The sequence below is a fragment of the Rana temporaria genome, chromosome 11 (genome assembly GCF_905171775.1).
Source record: "Rana temporaria chromosome 11, aRanTem1.1, whole genome shotgun sequence".
Taxonomy (NCBI): Eukaryota; Metazoa; Chordata; class Amphibia; order Anura; family Ranidae; genus Rana; species Rana temporaria.
In genome coordinates this window covers 136,906,328-136,931,981 of record NC_053499.1, presented here as the reverse complement: position 1 = coordinate 136,931,981, position 25,654 = coordinate 136,906,328, and positions in this window count along the sequence as shown.

Here is a 25,654-nt window from a genome sequence, read left to right as displayed (position 1 = left end):
CCATATATCACATGATAACCATATACATGTCATGAGTGTGTGTATAGGGGGAAGAAGGTAAAAACAATATAGACTAGTGTGGGACAAAATAAAAACTTATCCCAAGACTTACAGAGCACCTTTTATTTTGTCCCACACTAGTCTATATTGTTTTTACCTTCTTCCCCCTATACATCCCCCCTAGTTCATCTTAGACCCTGTACCAACAGTCTATAAATCTTATCAATTTCAGATACACATCAGCATCAGCTCCTGATGAGTGGAGAGTTCCAGGAAACGCGTCAAGCTGTTCCGATGCTATTATCATGTACCACATGAGATCATCTTACTATTTTTAAATGTATTATGCTGTAACAATCATGACATGTACTGTATATGGCTATCATGTGATATATGGATTAATCTGCCTGACATTTTATTATACTATTACCATGCACTGTAATGAGCGATCGCGGGTGCCCGGCAGTGATCGCGACCGCTGGGCACGCGCGCGGGAGTCAGGAGCTGCTGGGAGAGATGACGTAGATCTACGTGCTCTCGCCCAGTAGAGCCGACCTGCCGCCGTAAAACTGCGGCGGCTGGTCGGCAAGCAGTTAATGTCCCAACCTTCCTTCCAGCTTAATGTTTCCTCTGATGTATGGATGTAAGGGAATGGAATGAGTGCTAAGAGAGAATGAAAATGAAAGGGGGAAGTATATGTACATTTTAAAATATTGTAACAAAACAAAATGAAAAACCATGTAAATATTTTTTTTTTATTTTTTAATAAAGAGTATCGAAAGAAAAATATGTTTCCTCTGTCTAAATAAGTCAAGCAATCCATTGTTTGATACTTATAGCCAAGACACATTTGAGAGAACTTCTTGAATTAAATACAAAAAAAACTTTTACAGGAACATTTTTATGGTATGCTTGTCACAACTCCACTTACAGTCTTGAGACTGGTTGTCTTAAACAGATGACTGTGTCATTTGACTGCCAACTCTGACATCAAGTCACAGTGGAGAAAGATTTCTGTTATTTGCACCATGGAAAATACTTTTAGTAGGCCACCTCCACTTTCTTTGCAACTTTACTTTAAAGAAGAACCCAAGAACTTTAACCACTTCAGCCCCAGAAGAATTTACCCCCCTCCTCACCAGAGCATTTTTTGCGATTCGGCACTGCATTGTTTTAACTGACAATTGCGTTGTGGTGCGATGTTGCACCTAAACAAAATTTACGTCTTTTTTTTCCCCACAAATAGAGCTTTCTTTTGGTGGTATTTGATCACCTCTGCGGTTTATATTTTTTGCTGTATAAGCAAGAAAAGAGCGAAAATTTTGAAAAAAAGCTATATTTTTTTTAACTTTTTGCTATAATAAATATCCCCAAAAAATATATAAAGAAATAATTTATTTCTCAGTAGAGAGAAAAGTAAAGTAAAAGCACAATTAATTTGAAAGCAAACTATGCTACATTGCTTACAAATAGAAAATATATAATTAATACATTTTGTTCTATATACTACTTTTTTTGTGCAGCTATTTTGATTACTTTACAATCTAGCACAGATGACAGTTATTATAACTTGCATAATGTGAAAAAAGGTCAGTAAACCTTCATACAATTATTTGACATTAATAGAACTTTGGTGAGGCAGATACAAATTGCTCTAATTAACTTATACAGTTATACTTCATTTATAACAATTCTAGCTCCCTATCATGTTGATCATATCCCCCCTTCAGCACCTCTTTTCAATAGAGAATAAATTCAGTTCCTCTAATCTTTCCTCATAGCTCAGCTCCTCCATGCCTCTTATCAGTTTGGTTGCCCTTCTCTGCACTTTCTTAAGTTCCCTGATATCGTTTTTGAGAACTGGTGCCCAAAACTGAACTGCATATTCCAGATGAGGTCTTACTAATGATTTGTACAGGGGCAAAATTATATCTCTCTCTCTGGAGTCCATACCTCTCTTAATACAAGAAAGGACTTTGCTCACTTTGTAAACCGCAGCTTGGCATTGCATGCCATTATTATATTTATGATCTATCAAAACCCCCAGATCCTTCTCCACTATTGATTATTCCCCCAGTTGTTCTCCTCCTAGTATGTATGATGCATATATTCTTAGCCTCCAAATGCATAAATTTACATTTATCAACATTAAACCTTATTTGCCACACCGTTGCAGATTATTTGGGGGAGCAAGTACTTTTTCTGTTGGTATTGACTCCCACTTCTTCAATCCTCACTTAGGGCAGGATGATGTTGTTATCCTGCCCCCTCCTCTTCCCCACCCACAGTCTGCTGGGAAACGTAACATGTCTCCGGATCCTGTAGAACCAATGCCCTTATGCTGGAAGTGCCAGAGACCCACAGCAGTGAGATGAATCTCGGGAAGGCAGTGCTGGAATTCATAGACTGGTTAGTACCACATTTTTCATAGTCAGTACCTACAGTATTTATAGCTGTTGGCTTTCCTTTTTTAAGGAGAGGTGCAGGAAGTAAAAAAAAAAAAATCATACCCACTGCAGATTGGCTGCAGCATGAGTCCAATGCTGCAACTGTCCTCCACCAACTCTAATGCCGCGTACACACAATCTGAATTTCCGACAAGAAAAGTTTGATGTGTGCTCTTGGTTGTAAATTCCGGCCGTGTGTAACGCCCATCTGACTTTTTCTGTCGGAATTTCCCAGAGCAAAAATTAGAGAGCTGGGAAAAGTTCTTGTCGGAAATTCCGATTGTCTGTATGCAAAAAAACACTCATGCTTGGAATCAATTTGACACATGCTCAGAATCATTGAACGTAATTTTTCCCTGCTCGTTGTAGTATTGTATGTCACTGCGTTCATGACGGCCGGAATTTTGTGTGACCGTGTGTATGCAACACAAGTTTGAGCCAAAATTCTGTCAGAAAAAAAACGTTTTTCTTGTCGGAATTTCCGATCATGTGTAAGCATTATAAGGCTGAGAACTGAATGATCACATGACCACTGTTCACTCAGTTCTCGGATCCACTGTAAGCACAGACAGTCACGGCTCTATGCTTTGCCCCTCCACTGGAGAGCTGGGCTGTAAAAGGGTGGGAGCGTCTGGCTTAGGCTCTCAGTGGCACTCTGAGAGGCTGAGCCAGCTGTTAATCAATGATCTGTGTGGACCCAGACATTATTGCCAGGATACATCTAGAGACTAAAGTGGCTCTAGGATATCAGCCGACAGCAAACTTTAGCTCAGTGTTCTGGGTCACAAGGATGCATAAGTTTTTGCATTCTCACATGAGAATTATGACCAAACAAGCTTTGGCCATACTTCTCTTTTAAAAAACTAGGTGAAGATCTTCTGACCCTGTCAGTCTCAAAAAAATATTTGAATATATCTTACCTGAAGTTTCCTGCAATGAAACTTTCTTTCTGATGGCCTGTGTCTCCTACCTTCCCTTTGTGTTAGTGATGCAGGCTTGGTAGGACCGTTCATCATTCAACGCTTCCGGGATGTTGGATGCCCTTGCTTTCAACCACAAACTGTGGTTTCATCTTCAACCATTATGTGACTGCAGGGAACAGCAGTGATGTAGTTCCTCAGGCTCTATATACTCTTTATATTGACATGGTATATCAAAGTTATGAGAAAAAGTAAGTATTAGAAAAATATTCAAAGAGGAACTCAAAATGTTTTCATGCAAATGCAATGTATTTAAGAAAAGACCATTCCTCCAGACTAACCAGGACTACTCAACAAGACATTTTGATATTTCTATAACTTCCCCCAACCCATTTTTTGTATCCAGGCTGAGGACTCTTGAGAGAAGTACTGAGGTTCTGTGATGTTTTCAGGAAGCTATGTACAGCACCTTGCTGGACCTTCCAACCTATATTGCATAGAAAAGCACAGAGACCTAATGATGACATCACTGATGACGTTATCTAAAATAATGCATTTCATGACAAAGAGAACATTTTTATTTAAAAAAATATATTATGCTGCATACACACAATTTGATTTTCTGCCGGAAAAACCTTGGATGTTTTTTCCGACAGAATTCTGCTCAAGCTTGGCTTGCATACACACGGTCACACAAAAGTTCTTTCGACCGTCAAGAACGTACAACACTACGACGAGCTGAGAAAATGAAGTTCAATGCTTCCAAACATGTGTCGAATTGTTTCCAAACATGCGTTGGAATTTTGCATATCTGAATTGCTACAGACGATCGGAATTTCCAATTGGAATGTTTTCCGTCGGAAAACTTGAGGACCAGCCCTCAAATTTTTGTTGGTGGAAATTCCAACAGGAAAAGTCCGATGGAGCATACACACGGTCGGAATTTCCGACCAAAAGCTCACATCTGACTTTTCTTGTCAGAAATTCTGCCCGTGTGTATGGGTCATTAGCCGGTTAATGAGGTGGAAAAGGCAAAATGAAGGTAAAATTATGAAACAGATGAAACTTCAATGTTAAAGTGGTATTCAACCCAAAAGCAAACATTTATTACATTGCAGATTACCATTTCTTATGCCGCGTACACACGATCATTTTTCAGCATGAAAAAAAAAAAAAACGTTTTTCAGCATGTCGAAAAAACAAAGTTTTCCCAACTTCATCATTAAAACGATGTTGCCCACACACCATCGTTTTAAAAAAATTATGAACAAAGCACGGTGACGTCCAACACGTACAACGGCACTATAAAGGGGAATTTCCATTCGCCTTTGGGCTGCTTTAGCTGATTCCGTGTTAGTAAAAGACGATTCACGCTTTTTTGTCTGTTACAGCGTGATGAATGTGCTTACTCCATTATGAATGGTAGTTTTACCAGAACGAGTGCTCCCATCTTATAACTTGCTTCTGGGCATGTGCGGGTTTTTAACGTCGTTTTAGCCCACACACGATCATTTTTTACAACCCGAAAAACGACATTGTTTAAAACAACGTTAAAAAATGCAGCATGTTCAAAAAAAAATTGTCGTTTTTCAGAACCTGAAAAATTATGTGAAGCCCACACATGATCATTTTAAATGACATTTTTGAAAAACAATGTTTTTTTCATGCCGAAAAATGATCGTGTGTACGCGGCATTAGATGTGAGGGCTGGATTTTTATTTATTTTTTTTGTCTTTTTTCCTTCTATTTTCATCTGGTGATCCAGCCAGTAAGTCTTTTGTTTTTCAAAAATAACAAGCTGCCCTGCAGATGTAGTGATTACAGGGTTAAGACAAATCATTTACTACTGATAAAGGAGCTTACAGCGAACATTTTTTATTTATTGATGTAAAACCTTTACCCAAAAAGTTTTTTTTTTGCTGTAAGTGCTTATAAAGTGATAGCTGGATATTTGCTTTGATTTGTTAATGTATCTAAATCTGCTAGTGATGGCGAACCTTGGCACCCCAGATGTTTTGGAACTTCATTTGCCATGATGTTCATCTACACTGCAGTGTTGTTGAGCATCATGGGAAATGTAGTTCCAAAACATCTGGGGTGCCAAGTTTCGCCATCACTGTGCTAGTCCATCTAACACTCCCTTCCCTGAAGATTAACAATGTTTCTCTCCAGCCCTTGTGCTCCTTCATCCAGAGTGGGTTGCAATCCAATACAGGAGGTGTATTACTGACCAGATCACCAGGTGAAAACGGAAGTAAAAATGGCAAAGAAGATTAAACTAAAACAAATGCAACCACCCATCTAATAATCTAAAGCTGCAATATCTTACTTTTTATGGTTTGGGGTTTAATACTTTAAATATACCTCATATTTATTTTTTTCCTTCAAAGTACTGTAGTTGTTAAACAAAGTTAATTTCAAGCTCTGCATTTCCTAATTTGATTTGGAGGGATTAACAGTGGAAAGAAAAAAAAGAAAAAATGACTGCAGCAGCTCAGACAAAAATAACATCCCCATATCATAGCAGATCTCTGGAGTATAAAGTATAGCCACAAGCTTCGTCGTTTAATGAAGATCATCCAGCAATCCAGATGCTACTGCTGTGTGAGTTCTGTATGTGGATTCCGTTGGTTGGCATCTGTCTTCATCCTGGTATTGCGTGCGTGTGATCGCATCTGTTCACTGCATGGCTGGAATACACGGAGCATAATGAAAAGCTGCAATAAAGATATATACGTCAATGTGATTATGCGCTCTGCTACGGCAACTGGAGTTATTTAATATCTTTTCATAATGTTCCCCAGGAAAATTTCCCATCTCCTATTTCAATGCAGGCTTCAAACTAATTGCAATGTTGTTTTTTATTAAAACATGGAGATAGAAGACTTTGTATCTACAGGAAAAGTGCAAACTCCAGTGTTTGAATTAAATGAGAACTCCTGCCCAGTACCCTTATATAATCTCAGTTTAACCTCTTCACGCCTAATGCCGTGTACACACGATTGGATTTTCCAATGAAAAAAGTCAGATGGACTTGTTTCATTGGAAATTTCGATTGTGTGTGGGTCCCATCAGACTTTTTTCCATCGGAGTAAAAAAATAGAACATGTTTTAAATTCTTCCGATGGAAAAAAATCCGATGAACATTCGACAGACACTATAAGCCTTCAATGACAGATTCGACCTTAATTAATTTGGATTTTCGGACGAATACATTTTTTTTTAAATAAATAAAAACAAATTTCGGGAGTAACTAAATAAATGTATTTTTCGGACGAAATTACAAAACAAAATATTTCAGTGTGCACATGTCTACTGGTGACAGTACAAATATATATATATATATATATATTAGTGCTGTCAAACGATTAAAATTTTTAATCGCGCTTAATCGCATTAATGTCATAGTTAACTCACGATTAATCTATCTAATTTATGACGAATTTCCCCACAAATATCGCACAATTCTGCAAGTGATTATAATTTATGATCGCTGTTTTCTAGCTGATCTAAAACCATTTTTGACATAAAGGGACACTTTTGAACAATCTACAGTTTTTCAGGCAGAAAGAATAGTTTTTATTTTATAAAAGTACATGTAGGACACTGGGCAGACCACTAGGGACAAGGGGGGTGTGTATTTTTTACATACAGTGCTGTAATCTATAAGATTACAGTATACTGTGTGTAATGTGTTTGTTTACTTTTTGGAATTTGGCGCCGTTCTCCGCTCCCGTGCGTCGTAACGTCGCAGGGAACGGAGCTCGGCGGCACACAGGCACTGTGAATCGAGCGAGCACCCGCCGAGCGAGGAGGACCCGCCAAGCGAGGAGGACCCACCAAGCAAGGAGGACCCGCCAAGCAAGGAGGACCCGCTCGATCACACAGCGGGGTGGCATCGCTGGATCCAGGGACAAGGTGAGTAACTTGCCTGTGAATCCAGCGAGAAGGTAAGCCGCGCCGCACCGCTGCACACTCTGCACGTCCACCCCGAGGGCTCCTGCGTTAATCGCGCGATAAAAATATTGACGGCGTTAACATGGGTTTGCGTTAACGCTGTTAATATCGCGTTTAACGCACAGCCCTAATATATATATATATATATATATATATATATATATATATATATATTTATATATATATATATATAGATCTATATAGATCTATATAGATGTATATAGATATATATATAGATATATAGGGAGGTTAAGGAAACGTGTACAAAAATTACATTAGTATTCATCCTGCTCCTATTAGCACTTCACTAGAAACTTCTAAAACTAAACTGAAAATAGGATGTTCTTAGAAACAGAAAAGCCAAGACTGAAATCAATTTTGTAGCGGATGGAGAAAATTACTCAGTATTTTGCATTATTTAGAACATACAGAGGTTACACATTCACCAGGGGCTATTGATTTCATGCCCACTATTTTAAAGACAGAGACAGATAACAGACGTGAAGGCACTATTCATTGGTAATGGAAAGCTTATGCTGTCAGTTAAGTGTGTTCCATGCACAATATCTTTATACAGCGATGGCTAATTTAGAGATTTTTTGTGGTCTGTCCAGAAACTGGGTATGCTTTAAAGGGGATGTGGAATGTGTTTATTTTAATTATCTTCTTGACCGTTATTTTAAAGAGAAAAAAACAGGCAAAATTCTTCATATTTTATGTTTACTATTTGGGGCAATCAGGTGGTGTGCTTAAAAAGATTCCTACAGCTTTGGGTATACCACATACTGTAGATGTTTATACTTTTTAGGTGCTTCGTGTGAGATCATGCCCCTTCCTCCACCTACACTATTCAGATTGATCATCCCAGTCAGGGAGCCTAGTCTCAGCTCAAGCAAAATGCCCAACATTAACCTACAATCTTAACTCCTTCACGCCTAAGGGTTAATGCCAAAGCACAACTTTGCAACTTTGACATGTGTTAGTAATGCTGTACATATCATCACAACTACTTTGTGTTTCCAGGTGTATTATACCGTGTTTTTTTTCAGGACAAATTCATCTTTTTTTGGTGGTGAATGGTAATGGATATCTCCTGATTTGTTTGTATTATCAAAGAAAAACTGACCCAAAATAGTAAAAAATATATATATATTATTTCTTGCTATTATCATAAGATAGAACAACCCAAAGAACAACCCAAAATAAAATTTCCTGCTCCTGACAATCGCAGCAATACCACATATTAGTCATTGGCCCAGATTCAGGTAGAATGGAGCAATATTTGCGTGGGCAAAGAGCAAAGATTTTTCTCTGCGCCCACGCAAATATTTTTATTTGCCCAGCGATTCACGGAGCAGTAGCTCCGTAAATTGCGCGGGCGCTATGCTAATTAGCCCTGCTTAAGGGCGCCTAATGTAAATGATCCCGCCGGGGGCGGGAATCATTTAAATTAGGCGCGCTCCCGCGCCGAGCTAACAGCGCATGCTCCGTCGGGAAACTTTCCCGACGTGCATTGCGGCAAATGACGTCGCAAGGACGTCATTTGCTTCTAAGTGAACGTGAATGGCGTCCAGCGCCATTCACGAATCACTTACGTAACCGACGTGAAATTTAAATTTCACGAGCGGGAAGCGCAGCTATACTTTAGCATAGGTTGCTCCTGCTATAGCAGGAGCAACCTTGCGCTAAAGTTGCCGTACGGAAACTCCGTACCTTGCGTGCCCAGGGCCCGCGCAACTTTTGTGATACTTGCATACTATACGCCGATCACAATGGCTGCGCCCCCTAGCGGCCAACGCAAGAATGCAGCCTGGGATGTGAAGGCATAAGGAGGCTTATGTCTGTCAGATCCTAGGCTGCATTCGGTGTAACGAGGTTCCTGAATCAGGAGCACTCGTTACACCGGAGCAAGTAAGCACTTGCGCCGCGCAACCTATGGTTGCGCGGGCGCAAGTGCTTCTTGAATCTGGGCCATTGTTTGTAACCGTAGTATAGCCCAGAAACAATAGTGCACATTTTGCATTTTTTCTTTAATCCTGCCTAAAACACACTGAAAAACTGACACTAATTTACTAATTTACCTTTTTTTTATTCTACCCAAAATATGCTGACCCTGATCTTTAAAACTGACCTTGACCCTAACACTAACCCGTTCAAACACTGATCTTGTTATTTTTTTCTTTGTTTTTATTTTTAACTTAATAAAAAAAAAAAAAATTACACACTTTGGTTTGTTTACTTTTTTTCTCTCCTGAAAGAAGAACAATATACAATGTATCTTCCTCTTCATTCAGAAGAGGAAGTAAACACAGGGGTGGGCTCACAGTGACTGAACACTGTCGTAGCCAATCAGAAGCTTTCACAGCGATCAAGTGACCCAGAAGCGAGCGCTCCGGGTCCCAATCATTAATGCCAGACCCATTTTTTCAAAGCCGGCACCCCTTCCATAGACTCCCATGTTAAAACGTCAGTCTAGTCATGGGCACAGTGAGGCATGGGCACAGTGAGGCATGAGCACAGTGAGGCATGGGCACAGAAAGGCATGGACACAGTGAGGCATGGACACAGTGAGGCATGGACACAGTGAGGCATGGGCACAGTGAGGTATGGACACAGTGAGGCATGGACACAGTGAGGCATGGGCACAGTGAGGCAACGTGAGGCACAGTGAGGCTTGCAGATGGACACCCTAGGCTTATACTCGAGTCAATAAGTTTTCCCATTTTAGTGTGGTAAAATTAGGTGCCTCGGCTTATATTCGGGTCGGCATTTACTCGAGTATATACAGTAAATACTTTTAATTATTGTTTATGAACACACTGTATTTGATGTGTTTTTAAATCTGCCTGGAGTTCTGCTTAAAATATAAATTTTGGACAAGTGCACTATGCACTTTCTAAATATTTCCACTTTAAAGTACTGTAAATAAATTATAAATTTGTTCCATTTACTCCTTAAATTGTGTGTTCCAAAAAAAAGGTACATTGCTGTCTAGTCTTTTATTTTTATGGAGAAGCATTCTGTCATTTAAGAACATATTTTGCTGATAATATACTTTTCTTAAAAAAAGTAATTTATTAGAAAATAATTCCAGTGCCAACAGTATTGGTCCGTTTATTGGCTCAATGGTGAATTCAGTGTCCATTTTACTTTTGATGCAGTTCTGCTGCTTTTAAAAAAGCATTAATCTAATTGCAATGTGAATCAATACTATATTAAATAAACGATAAAAGTCATATTAATATGAAGGAATGCAACACTCATCTCTTCAAATCTCTGCATGTGGTGGAGTCAGCATTTAAATTAATACTAGAGCTTCCATTCTGGATATCATGTAGGTTGGAAGCTGGAGATCTATATTTCACTGATATTATCTGACTGTGGACATTTATAAGGTTCAGGAAGTATTGTATAAATGCAGGAAAATAATAAAGGGAAAGTCATGGGTGTCGTTAAAGCCCCTGGACTCCGAAGGGAACTGTGAACCAAAGATCCATGAGATCTCCTCTTTAATAAGATTTGTGTTTTTTTTCTGTGGACCTATAAAGAAGTACCGTTTACTGTCAAACATCACTTGGAGACTCCAAAACATAGAACCATTAACCAGGTGCTGAAGCTTCAAGTGGAGCTTGCTTAGCTCCATGATCTATGTGTAAGTTACCTGTGGCAGGTAGTGTCCGAAGTGGAGCTTGTATGCTGAGAATTCAGATGAAAACGTAGTCAGGCAGGTCAAGTCGGCAACAGATCAGGCAAAGTGGTACAAAATCGAAATCAGTATTAATGGTCAGACAGGCGGAGGTCATACACAGGCTGGTGTTGAAGTACCAAATCAGCAGGTTGGAGAATGGTTGAGAATTCAGGCAGAGGTTCAATAGACGGTAGTCCAAATCACAGAGCTCTCAATACACCCAGGGAGCTAGTCCAAAAAAATAGGCACTGAGTAACAGGAAGTGCTGCTATTTATGGGCTGCTTGATTGTACATTGTCTGCAGCTGGCAGCAGGTGGGGCTAGTGAGTCCAAGGAAATGCATCAAGCTGGGAGAACATTGCAATAACTCCAGAGCTGTGGGACCAGGAAAATCCTGGTTCAAAAACACCCAGGTACATGACACTATGCAAATGGTTTACAAACTGTGGCCCAGGGGCCGGATGTGGCCCCTTGCTTGCTTTTATTCGATCCTTGCATTATTCTCCCGCTGTCAACAAGGGGGCCAAAGTTCCTGCCCCTCTATTCTTCCCACTGACGTCATTGATGGGGCACTGTTCCACCCACTGACAACAAAGATAGGGCACTGCTCCTCCCATTGACACCAACGATAAGACACTATTCTTCCCACTGACACCAATGATGATGGGCACTATTCTTCCCTCTAATAACAAAGGCGGGGAACTGTTTACTCCCACTGACAGCAGGTAATTTTTTACTCCCACTGGCCAAAGTCCCCCTTCCCCCATTAAATTGGAAGGACAGTAAACTGCCCCTTTGTTTAGAAAGTTTGGAGACCCCTGATCTTTACAAACTGAACAGAGCCTCACACTGACTGTCAGCCAGGTAAACCTTTATTTGAAAAACCACTTCAGCGGGTCTCCTCTAATGCTACACTCTTCTAATGTGTTTCACCCTCCCTCTGGCTTAGTTATAGAGGATCTCTGCAGTTAAGCCTGAGAGAGGGTGAAACACGTTAGAGGGGCATGGCATCAGAGAAGACCCTCTGAAGCAGTTTGTCATATGAAGGTTAACCTGGCTGACAGTAGATGTGTAGGTCCATTCTTCTGTCAGTTGGTATGTGGATCTTTTAATTGATAAATACAAACCATTGCGATACTTCCATTAGTGCAGTAAGGACTTTGAAACCCTTTATAAGCAAGGGTCAATGTTTGGCTCACTTAGGGCCCACTCAAGGGCTCCTTACTAATAAGTAAACAATGAAAAATCTGCTACAATAGTGATTTATCAGATTGGGCAACAATATTCACCCCACTGGGCAAATTTTCCTTTCTGCGTCAGTAATAGTGAGCTAGTATAAGAGGTCCAAGGGGGGTTTTCTGTAAATGCAGAAAATTATTAAACAAAAGTCATTGATGCCTTTAAATATCCCTTGACCCTGTAACAAACTGTGAACCGGAGGCCTATGATATTGCATTAATAACATTTTTATCTCCTACTTGATACACATATGAATTTGTGATACTTCAATTAGTACAATGAGGGCTTTGAAAATCTTTTTTAATCACTAAGGGCTTACTCAAGGGTTCACTAACTTGTGATCAATCGGAAATCTATTCCACTAATGAATTTGGCAACATTATTTAATCACGCTAATGAGCAAACATTCTCTCCCATCACAGTAGGGATGGAGAAGAGATCCAAAGGACTCCTTACCCCAAAAGATCTTATTTTGAGGGCCACCGAGGCTTGTGTATCTGTCTTTTGTTTATGAAGCACTATTTAGCAGAAAAGTTGAACTATAGGCAAAACCCCTGTCAGTTTTGTTTTAACCTCTTGTGTCCAATTTCAGAGATGTCCCTTCACTTCCTGTACCATAGCCACACAGTTAGTGAGAGGAAATTCCTTCAAATTAAAGGAATCCCTTGGAGACCCCCAGATCAACAGAACTGGTGTCCCCATTGGAAGATTTTCCTTCTATTACTTTTCTTGGATAAACCCATATTTGGGATTTTCTTTACCTATGGTCACACTCAAATACCACCAAAAGAAAGCTCTATTTGTGGGGGAAAAAGGGACATCAATTTTATTAGGGTGCAGCATTGCATGACCGTGCAATTATTAGTAAAAGTAATGCAGTGCCATATCGCAAAACAATGACCTGGTCATGAAGGGAGGTAAATCTTCCTAGGGTCAAGTGGTTAACTGAACAAGCTAAAGTTAGAAGCTGATTGGCTAACATGCACAGATGCAGCAGATTGTGCACTCTCCCCTCTCTTTAGAAAATCAACCCCCACAGAGTCTTTTTTTGTGCAATAAAAGCCTACCTGCCAACAAGAAATCTCACTACATATTTTCTTTGTTGTTCCTGTCCTCAGTGCATGTAGCACTCTCTTTCTTGCTTGTTTTATTGCTGAGTGTGATCGACAGTGCCCCCCTGTGCTGTCATATTGTGCATCTAGCAAGGAGATAAATATTGAATTAACCATGATTGACAGTGCTTATCTTGAGTGACAGGCATTTTCCTGAGAAAAGTGATATAACACATACAGGTGCACCATCAGTACTAATACAGGGGAAGGGAGAGGAAGAATGCTTCTGGGTCTGTGTCACTAGTGTCAGCTAATAACAGTAATAATGCGCAGTACAAGAATCTCACTACACATGGGCAGTGACTGCCATTTGACACGCCCACAAATTGGTCTTAGATAAGCAAGACAACAGTAAGAAATTATTATTTTTTTAAATATAAAACACTAGCAGGTTATTGGAGATGCTAACCGCTAGCCGATCAGCCGCCGCAGTTACACTGCAGCAGGTTGGCATGGCTGCGCAAATCACTGTAGCTATACATCCGCTCTTTAAGACGCTATAGCAGGCACGCGGCGATGTCCGCCGGGCACCCACATTTGCTCCTGACAGAACCGGTATCTGTGTGTGTAAACACACAATGCCTGGTTCTGTCAGGGGGGAGAGACAGATTGTGTGTTCCTACTAAGTAGGAATGCCGATCGGTCTCCTCCCCCAAGCAGTCATATCCCCCCAGAGGCAGAAACACACATAGAAAACACAGTTAACCCCTTGTTCGCCCCTAGTGTTAACCCCTCCCCTGCCAGTGACATTTATACAGTAATTAGTGGCTATTTTTTTAGCTCTGATCGCTATATAAACGTAAATGGTCCCAAAAAAGTGTCAAAAGTGTCTGATCTGTCCGCCACAATCGCAGATCGCCACCATTACTAGTAAAGAAAAATTATAAAAATCTATTCCCTATTTTGTAGACATGGTAACCTTCAAAAAAAGAGAATCAATTTTGTTTGGTTACAACATCGTACGACCGCGCAATTTTCAGTTAAACAACGCAGTGCCATATCGCAAAAAATTGCCTAGTCATTAAGGGGGTAAGTCATTTTGTGGTTGAAGTGACTAATGGCTCATACAGATAATCACATAATCGTACCAAAAATATTGCTTTTGAAGAAATCATACAATAATCTGATCGTTAGTACACAGCTTTCGAGAGCCGGTCATGTCAAGTCATGTAAAATTATCCGATGGGACAAGCATCATTTTTTTTCCCGTAAGATACCAGATCATACGATTTGTGTTTATACAGTACAGTTGTTGTTCGAAAATACAAATGCACTACACTACACTTACTCACTTTTATTTTGTCTTAAAAGACATTTTTCATAACTTTAGTAAACTCTTCGTTTTTCATATGAGATTAGCATGCAAACAAAAAAAAAAAATGAGGATCATTCGTCCAATTATCTCATTGTATGTATCAGGAATTAGGGAGGATAATATACATTAATGCACTGATCACAATTTCGTTTTTTTTTAACCATCATACAGTAGTTTTATTTTAATAGCGCAATCCAAGCAAAAATCCAAACTAAAATTCCACGCCAGAAGTTACAGTGAGGGAAGAAAGTATTTGATCACTTGCTGATTTATATGTTTTCCCACTGACAAAGAAATAATCAATTCTATAATGTTAATGGTCGGTTTATTTTAACAGTGAGGCCTCGTACACACGACCGAGGAACTCGTCGTAAATGAAACATCGTTTTCCTCGACGAGTTCCTTGTCAGGCTTGTCGAGAATCTTGACAAGCTTTCTTTGCATACACACTGTCAAGACAAAATCTCGTCGTTCTCAAAAGGGGAAGTTCGATTCCATTGGCGCCACCCTTGGGGCAGCTTTTGCTAATCTCATGTTGCCGCGTGTTAAGTAAAAGTTTGGTGAGAGACGATTCGCGCTTTTCAGTCTGTTACAGCGTGATGAATGTGCTATCTCCATTACGAACGCTACTTTTACCGAAGGTGCGTTGCCTTCTCATAGTTTATTCTGAGCATGCCCGGGTTTCTAAGCATACACTCGAACGTGTTCCTCGTTGTAAACCAGCCCGACGAGAAATTGAGACTCCCAGACGAGGAAAAAGAGAACTTGTTGTCTTTTTTGCTCGTCGAGATCCACGACAGTTTTCTCGACGAAAAACATACACACGACCATTTTCCTCGGCAAAAAAGCTCTGCCACCAAGTTTCTTGATGGATTCTGTCGAGAAAAACGGTCGTGTGTACGAGGCCTGAGAGACAGAATAACAATGAAAATATCCAGAAAAACACATTAAAAAAAGTTATAAATTGATTTGCATTTTAATGAGTGAAATAAGTATTTGATTCCCCTATCAATCAGTGAGATTTCTGCCTCCCAGGTGTCTTCTATACAGAAATCAGTGCAGCGCTAAAAATAGAGTGACATGAACAGTAAAAGAGTATGGAGTACTAAGGCCAAGAGGTGTTGACAGTAAAGAACAACAGAGAAAGGGAGAAGACTCCTTAGGCAGTGAACAAAGTGCTTGGAACAATCACTGTGCATCCATATTAGTGTCTCCTCCACCAAAGATACAGGCCGCTCACCTTAACGACTCAATCAGTCTCTTAACCACTAAAGGACCGACGCACGACTGTATACAACAACAGAATGGCATGGCTAGGCACATGGACTCATAGCTAGGCATACATTTGTTCATGTAAAGATGCAAAGAAAATACATAGTGCTCTCCCTATGCAAAAAACACTAATTTATTAAAAAGGTATAATTGCTCACAAAAAATGGCACTGTGTCCCAGTGCTCGAATTCAGGTCATGTAGTATAGACATATAAAAACCAGGTAGGTGGCTGTCCTGACATCACATAGCCACCTACCTGTTTTTTTATATGTGTGTGCTACATGACCTGAATCCATCAACACCTCTTGGCCTCAGTACTCCATACTCATGGACTGTTCATGTGACTCTATTTTTAGCACTGCACTACTTTTTATATGCGTTTTACCTAAGGACTTTTTTTATATTGACCTCCAGTATTCAGCTGCATTTGTTAGGCTTAGTTTTGCGCTGTCTGATTTCCTTTACTGTCTTCTATATGGGTAACAAGCTGAGATTAGGAGCACTCTCTTAAAGGGAATGCTCCTAATCTCAGCTTGTTACCTGTATAAAAGACACCTGTCCACAGAAGCAATCAAACAGATTCCAATCTCTCCATCGTGGCCAGGACCAAAGAGCTGTCCAAGGATGTCAGGGACAAGATTGTAGAACTACACAAGGCTTGGATGGGCTACAAGACCACTTCCAAGCAGCTTGGTGAGAGGGTGACAACAGGTAGTGTGATTATTTGCAAATGGAAGAAACACAACAAAAACTGTCAATCTCCCTCGGTCTGGGCTCCATATAAGATCTCACCTTGTGGAGTTTCAATGATCATGGGAACAGTGAGGAATCAGCCCAGATCTACAAAGGAGAATCTTGTCAATGATCATAAGGCAGTTGGGACCATAGTCACCAAGAAAACAATTGGTAACACACTATGCCGCAAAGGACTGAAATCCTGCAGCGTTCAGAAGGTCCCCCTGCTCAAGAAAGCACATGTACAGGCCTGTCTGAAGTTTTTTTATTGAACAGATTCAGAGGAAAACTGGTTGAAAGTGTTGTGGTCAGATGAGATCAATATCAAGCTCTTTGGCATCAACTCAACTTGCCATGTTTGAAGGAGGAAGAATGCTGCCTATGACCCCAAGAACACCATTCCCACTATCAAGCATGGAGATGGAACATTTAGCTTTGGGGTTGTTTTTCTGCTAAGAGGACAGGACAACTATACTGCATCAAAGGGACGATGGATGGGGCCATGTACTGTCAAATCTTGGGTGAGAATCTCATTCTCTCTGCCAGGGCATTGAAAATGGGTCATGCATGGATATTCCAGCATGACAATGACCCAAAACACACGGCCAAGACAACAAAGGAATGACTCAAGAAGAAGCACATTCTGGAGTGGCCTAGCCAGTCTCTAGACGTTAGTCCCATAGAAAATATGTGGAGGGAGCTAAGGGTTCGAGTAAAACTTGCCGAACACCTAACTATAAATATAAATCATTAATTTGACATTAAATACCTGGGTTATGGCAGCAGTTAGCTGGCATAACCCCAGTATCTTTACTTACATCAGGTGGCCAGCTTTTTGATAAAAGTGGTCCAAATAGCGCATTCACCACTGGATCACTTTTGTACGAGGCAGGAAAAGTACACCCCCACACGGCTTCCTGATGTCTTCCAGGCTTACAGGAGCTGTCTGGAAACCCGGAAGTGATCCGGTCTGATCGGTGGCTGGACAGGAAGTCAAGTAAGGGCAGGATGGCCCATACTCTGCTCTATGCCCTTGAAGCACCGGAGCAACATCTGACGTCACTTCTGCCTCTAAGGCTTAAAGGGATTTTTTTATCTTTAAGTCAAAAGGACTTTTTTTATGTTTTTAAAGGTAAATGAGAGATCTGGGATCTTTTTGACCCCAGATCTCGCAATAAAGAGGACCTGTCATTCGCATTTCTATTATAAGGGATATTTACATTCATTGTAATAGGAATAAAAGTGATACAAATAAATAAATAAAGAGACAGTGTAAAAATAAAAAAGTTAAATATGAAAAATATGTAAGCATATGTAAACAGTGTTTAACCAGTTAACAACCGCCCTATAAACAATATACGTCTACAAGGCAGTTGCTTAACTCTGGGAGGCCATCCATGGACATCCTCCCAGAATCGCGCTCCCTCGCGCCCTCTGGGGCGCGCACATGGGAATGTCCGTGACTGCCGGGTCCGGATCATGGTAAATTGCCGCTGATAGCGGCGGTTTACCACGTGATCGCTCCGTAACGGAGCGATCACTTGTAAACAAACCGGCGTCATGTGATGAAGCCGGTTCCTCCCTCCCCTCTCTGTACCGAACGGTACAGTGTGAGAGGAGAGGGGAGAGAGCGGATGCAGCAGCAGCAGCTGCTGTGGGCTGGATCTGTGACAAATGCAGTCACAGATCCAGCCATTCATCCCTGCCCCTACTCTGCAATACCCCAAAATACTCTGCAATACACCAAAGTACTCTGCAATACACCAAAGTACTCTGCAATACCCCAAAATACTCTGCAATACACCAAAATACTCTGCAATACCCCAAAATACTCTGCAATACCCCACAATACTCTGCAAGGGTGACATGTTGGATATCTATTTACTCTGTGTAACTTAATCTTTCACATTTATGCAAAAGAATGAAGACAAAATACTAAATTTGCTAAATTTTATAACAGAAACAAAGAAAAATTCATTTTTTTTACAGAATTTTCTGTCTTTTTTCTCTTATAGTGCAAAAAATAAAAAACCCAACGGTGATTAAATACCACCAAATGAAAGCTCTATTTGTGTGAAAAAAAGGACGAAAATTTCATTTGGGTACAATGTTGTATGACTGAGTAATTGTCATTCAAATTTTGAGAGCACCGAAAGCTGAAAATTGGTCTGATTATTAAGTGGGTTTACGTGCCCAGTGGTCAAGTGGTTAAAACACACACGGGAGGTATTGCCATGGTCGTTAGAGCAAGAGCAATAATTCTAGTGCAAGACCTCCTCTGTAACTTTGAATTGGTAACCTGTAAAAAAAATTAAGCGCCACCTATGGAGATTTTTAGGTACCATAATTTGTCTCCATTCCACAAGTATGCACAATTTTAAAGCATGACATGTTAGGTATCTCTTTACTCAGTGTAGCATTATCTTTCATATTATACAAAAAAAATTGGGCTAACTTTACTGTTTTTTTTTTTTTATTAATTTAACTGTATTTTTTTCCCAAAAATTGTGTTTGAAAGACCGCTGTGCAAATACAGCGTGACTTAAAATATTGTAATGACTGCCATTTTATTCTATAGGGTCTATTCTAAAGGAAAATATATAATGTTTTGGGGTTCTAAATGATTTTCTAGCAAAAAATACAGATTTTTACTTGTAAACAACAAATGTCAAAAAGGACTGGTCTTAAAGTGGTTAAAGAAATAGAAATCTCTACCTAAATACATAACATTTTATTATAAAATAATAACATTATTACAAAGAAAATAAAGGGTAGCTCAGTGATGAAGACATTACCCAAACGTATTTTAAAACACATAATCTTTTCTTTTAATTAATTTTTAGTTAGCATACATTAAATATTTAGTTAGCAAGCTCATGATCTCATTTACTTCTCTTCCAACTAATCTCTACTTTCTGAACGCCTACCACTAATAACTGTTATTTCTTACAATTATATAACACAATCCCAATTAGGCCCTTTTAAACAGTCGTTTATATTAGTTTTAATTGTATTTATTTTTTCATCTTATTGTACAGCTATCCTACTACAGATTTATTAATTAAATAGGGGAGTTGGATTTGTAATGGCTCTCCTGGCTTCCTTGTTAAAAGTATGGGGTAAGCTGCTCCCAAGCCCAGAATCAGGTCACACTCGTTAAAGGTTGGGTGCCAAATACCAACAGGGTGTGCAACACTTTACAAATCCAAAGGAAGATATGGAGGGCACTAGAAAAAATAAATAAAAGCTTAACCCAATAGAACACCTTTGGGATGAATTAGAGCGGACACTGCGAGCCAGGACTTCTTGTCCGACATCAGTGCCTGACCTCAAAAATATGCTTTTGGAACAATGGTCAAACATTCCCATAGACACACTCCTAAATCTTGTGGACAAACTTCCCAGAAGAGTTGGGGGGAGAGAAGGAAGAGCCAGCTCAGTGTAGAGATTTAACAGTCTATTTAATAATAGGTTAAAATGCACTTACACAATACAAGTAAGTATCAAGCTCAAGTATATAGCTGGAAGGTAAGAGTGGAGGATACAGTCCTCCTTTTTTGAACCCTACGGACTAAGACTGGGATGCCAATAAAGTTCATGTGCATGTAAAGGCAGGCGTCCCAATACTTCTGACAATATAGTGTGTGTGTGTGTGTGTGTGTGTATATATATATATATATATATATATATATATATATATATATATATATATATATATATATATATATATATATATATAGTATATGCACATTTTAACCTTTCCTTCTTGCATATCTACTAAGCACTTACATTAATGTATATCCATATTTGGAAAAAAAGAGCATGCTCCTAAGAGTTCCAGATAACGATTTATAATTTGTACACCACTGAAATCTTTATTGCTTCGGTCCGGGGCCACACACTTATAAAAATAGCAATATATTCTGAGCACTACCAATGCTCTTCTAGAACCAATCCATTACGCTAGTTAATAAGTTCATTCTTTAGTGTGTCCTCCAAACAAATTTATGGCGGATTGCGCTCCTATACATTTTATCTTCTTGAGTTCGAAACCAGCAGGTTCAATTGCCTCTTACCATACGAAAGCATTTTATGCTGAAATAATACAATACATACATTTTATTAGACTAAGCTGGGAAAAGCAAGCATTGAAAGCACCCGAGCCCGTCCAGACTCGCATTTTTGCAATTCGAGAGGAACAAACAGCTCAAGCAGACTCTGCAACTAAATTACAAGGTAGGACTCTCGACGTGAAAAACAATTTTCTTGCAGGAATGGCGTTTTCTTGAAAGCGATATGAATCTATGCCAGATTAAAATGTAAGTGTCGTAACAGATTAGACCTTAACACAACTGAGAAAACCAAGTTGTATAATGTGTTTGTCCAAAATAATTGCTTTATAATCATTTAAGTTTATCGCAGCTTCAAAAAGTATTCAGTTGAAACTATAAAGGTAAAGTGGCCCTGTCATTTTACTAGTCGTCGTGATTCTAGAAAAACAAAAAATGGCAATCATACAACTGAACTTTTAAAATGAGACATTACTTTTACAATTAATTTTAATTTAATATTAAAGTTATAGAAATGTTACATTAGGCTTCATATTTTTCTATATATTTTTCCAGACTACTTTTAAAATCCCAAAGGTAACCAACTGAATTTTAATATAGGAGTCATTGCTGGTATATAAGTACAAACATATGAACCTTAAAAATGTACTTATTTTATTTGTTCTCTTTTGATTTGTTAAATATACTGTAGTCAGGTGCTTGGCTATGAATGAGAGTGAGAGAAACACTGACTGCAGCTGCTCTTTGTAGCTGCTGCCCTTGGTACTTAAAGTGGTTGTAAACCCTGGGAGACAACTTAATCTTAATATGTAGTCCATAACACAGGCAGCTTATCGCTGCCTGTGAAAGTGTACTCACATCTGTATTTTCTCCGAAAATCGACTTTTTTATTATAATGACGTCACCTGCGCTTGTGCACTGTTGACTGTCATTAACTGCACCTATGGAGTGCTGTTAATTCATTAAAATCTTGTCTGGAAATGACTGAGCGATCTTCTCCTCTGTGCCATACAGAGGAGAAGTCTTGCAATGTTTCACTCCTTCTCTGCTTCCTCATTATCCCCCATGTGACTGAATAAGACGTCACACCAGGGGAGTGAATGACAGCAGCCAAGGCTTGGTAACCACGCTACGGCGCATGCGTGAGATTTCGTACAGGATAACACTAAGGGCAGAAGTGACATCAGAAACTGATTCACTAAACAGAAGTTATAATGGTGCTGTCAGTACCTGGAAATACAAACAAGGAAAACATCTAAAAAAAGGTATTTACAGGCCTCAGTTTTGATTGATTTATATATGTTAAGCATTGCAATTAGCTTGGGTAACTTAATAATTGCAAAACTGAAAAAATCAGCATGGGTTTACTTCCTCTTTAACTGGTTAACAGCTGTATAAGCAATAGGTAGGACCTGCTGAGCAGGAAGAGTCAGGCAGCATCGTACTGTGGGAACTGTAGTCATGAGGAGAGAGACCGTGCAAGAGTTTTTGAACAGCATTCCCCAGAGAGGAAATTTCAGAGAGGAGGGGAAAGAGCTGCATTCTCTATGACTGTATAGGAAACGGCTTCCTCTTGCCATGAAGAATCACCTAAGTACAGAGCACAAAGTGAACTAATCTGTGTGATTGGATGGTGAGCTTCAATATCACTGGGACTGGTAAGCTTCTGCAGTAGGGAATTACAATCTGCTGCTAGAGAGTAATTTAGGAACTTACCATGCAGTCATCTAGTAGCCTTAAAGGGTTAGTAAAGGAAAAAAAATTTCCTTTAAAATAACAAACATGTTATACCTACCTCCACTGTGCAGTTAGTTTTGCACAGAGTGGCCCCCGATCCACGTCTTCTGGGGTCCATTGGCGGCTGTCTCTGGTCCTCCCCGCAAGTACTGACCACAGTAATGCGAGAGAGCTTTCATGGTGGTGAGTAATTGTGGGCACGCTCCCGTGATACAGTGAGCGTCTATAGCCGCTCACTGTATCACTCGGCCCTGCCCCTCGGTGCGCCGCGTCACTGGATGTGATTGACAGCAGCGCCAGGCAATGGCTGCGCTGCTTTCAATCCATCCGCTCTAGCCAATCAGCGGCCAGGCTGAGCGGCGAAGAGGATCTTGGGACCGCGCGCGGGACTTTCGAGGGGTCAGGTAAGTATAACGGGGGCTGGGGGGGGGGGGGCGTCAGCATCAGATGTTTTTTAGCTAGATTACATTAAGGTGACATTTTTTTCTACTTTACAGCTCCTTTAATGCTGCCTTCAGGCTGGAATGGGACTATTATCATGTGTACCAATGGTTCAACTGGACCCCAACGCTAGCTGGCTGAAGTGTTAGTACTAAAGACTGTCCTTTTACAGCTACTACACAGAGACCTTATCTATTGCTTATGCTAAGAGATACTTCCTAAGGGACATTGCTTCATATCCTAGCCATTCAGTTAGGGTACACTGCAAACCAGTTACAGTATTCTTATTAATATTAAGCTAATATTTATATGCACTGCCTTTTGCTGACTTTGCTGGTTTATGAGATGATTCCAGTTTAGTGGTAAAGAACTATATTGTAAATTACTTTGGCAAAGTGATTATACTGTCTAGCAGATTGTGTCTGAACATATCACTTGTACGCTCATTTATACCTAAACCACCATTTATTCTAACCCGTACCAATATATTGAGTTAATTTACCACTAAACAGTCTTGTGTCTATTTGCTGGTCCTAACACACAACCAAGGTAAAGGTATTTATACTCATGTTATTATAAGTGAAAAATGTTAATCTTGACAGAAATCCAGTAAACCCATAATTTATTGCGTTCTCCTCCTATGCTACAATGTTATAGTTACATAGTGTACAAGGTTGAAAAAAGGCACAGATCCAGACACCTATGTGTGTGTGATTTGTATTATGTAACAATTCCTATAGCCCTGTATTGTTTGCTTCTTGAATTGTTGACACTCTCAGCTAGTACCACTTCCTGGGAAAATTAATTTCACATTTTTTTTTTCAAAAGAACAAGCTCTATTGCAGATTGTTTCAGTTACAGGGATGAGACAAACCATCAACACTGGCAGGGGTGCTAACAATGATCAGCTTTTGTTTATTTATGTAAAATGTTTATCCCAAAAGAAAAGGTTTGCTGTAACTGCTTATATAGTGTGAGAAGGCATTGATTTGTTAGTGTATTTAAATCGTCCAACCCATCTAACACTCCTATCCGCAGACTGACAATGTTGCTCTTAAAATGTGCCTCCTGTCCTCCTTCATCCAGAGGAAGTGTGTTACTGGCCAGATCAGCAGGTAAAAACAGAGGGAAAAAGCTTAAAAAAAATGTAGCCACCACATCTAATGATATATAAAAATGTTGGTTTGGGGGATTAATACTTCTTTAAAGGCTTAGTCCACCTACAACACAACACCCTCCCACACCCCTGGTCAACACTTCACTTACCTCCTTGAATTTTTATTTTTCACTGATTATGCTAGTTTATATAATAGTTCAGACATTTTGATAACTGCACTCTTCTGCACTCTTCTTTCTTCTGTGGGTGCTATCTTGAAACAAAGAGTACACAGAGACATTTTTATTGGTCAGTTTGGTCATGTGCCAACGCCTCCATTGCTGCCCGCAGGGGTGTGCAGAACAGCAATCAGGGGTTGTGCTCTGTCCCTGAGACATGGCACATCACCGATCTTGGTAAAGAGCCAATGACGAGGCTCTTTACCCATGTGATCCGCTGTGTCCAATTACGTCTGATCACATGTAAACAAGGAAATGTCAGTTACTGGCATTCCTTTACTCACACTGACAGTGTTTAAGGAGAGGAGAGACAATCAGCGGCATTTTCTCACAGGGGAGATCTTCACAGATAATCAGAGCAATGATCATCAGTGCCGCCCCAACAGTGCCCAGCAGTGATGCCAATCAGTGCTGCCTTTCAGTGCCCATAAGTGCCTGCTCATCAATGCCACCAATCAGTGCCCATCAGTGTCGCCCATTCGTGCCACTTATCAATGCCCATAAGTGCCACCTATCAGTGTCCATCAGTGCCACCTATCAGTGCTCATCAGTGTTGCATATCCATGCCCCATCAGTGCTGCCAATCAGAGTCTATCAGTGCCGCTTATCCGTGCCACCTATCAGTACCCATAAGTGCCGCCAATCAGTGTCGTCTATCCGTGCCACCTATCAGTGCCCATAAGTGCAACCTATCAGTGCCCATCAGTGCCGCCTATCAGTGTCCATCAGTGCCCCTATCAGTGCCCATCAGTGCTGCATATTAGTGCTTCCTCATCAGTGCCACCTCATCAGTATCCTTCAGTAACGTCTCATTAGTGCCCTTAAGTGCCACCCACCAGTGCCTATTAGTGCAGCCGCATCAGTGCCCATCAGTGAAGGATAAAAATTACTTATTTACAACATTTTATAACATTAACTAAGAAAAACTTTTGTTTGCAATAAATAAAAAACCCTGTGGTGATTAAATACTACCAAAAGAAAGCTCTATCTGTCTAAAAAAAAAAATATAACAATTTTGTTTGGGTACAATGTTGCATGATCACGCAAATCAAAGTGCGACAACAATGAACGCTGAAAATAGGCCTGGGCAGGAAGCGGTTAAAAGTCCGCAGTAGACAAGTAGTTAAGACTGCTGCTTTTTTCCTGTGTCCCAGAGACACAGCAGAAAATAAGAGGACATCAGAACCGGTTCCACCAAATGGAAGATATCCTCAAATCTTCTATTTCTTTGGAATTTTCTGTGATAATGGAAACATTTTAGAATTCCCATGTCTGTCTGATGATGTCATAGTCTGGCTTTACATATACTGTACATTTTAGTAAACCTGTGCTTAACTTTGACAGATAGCACAACTATTCTGGAGACCTGACATTATCCACTGCTG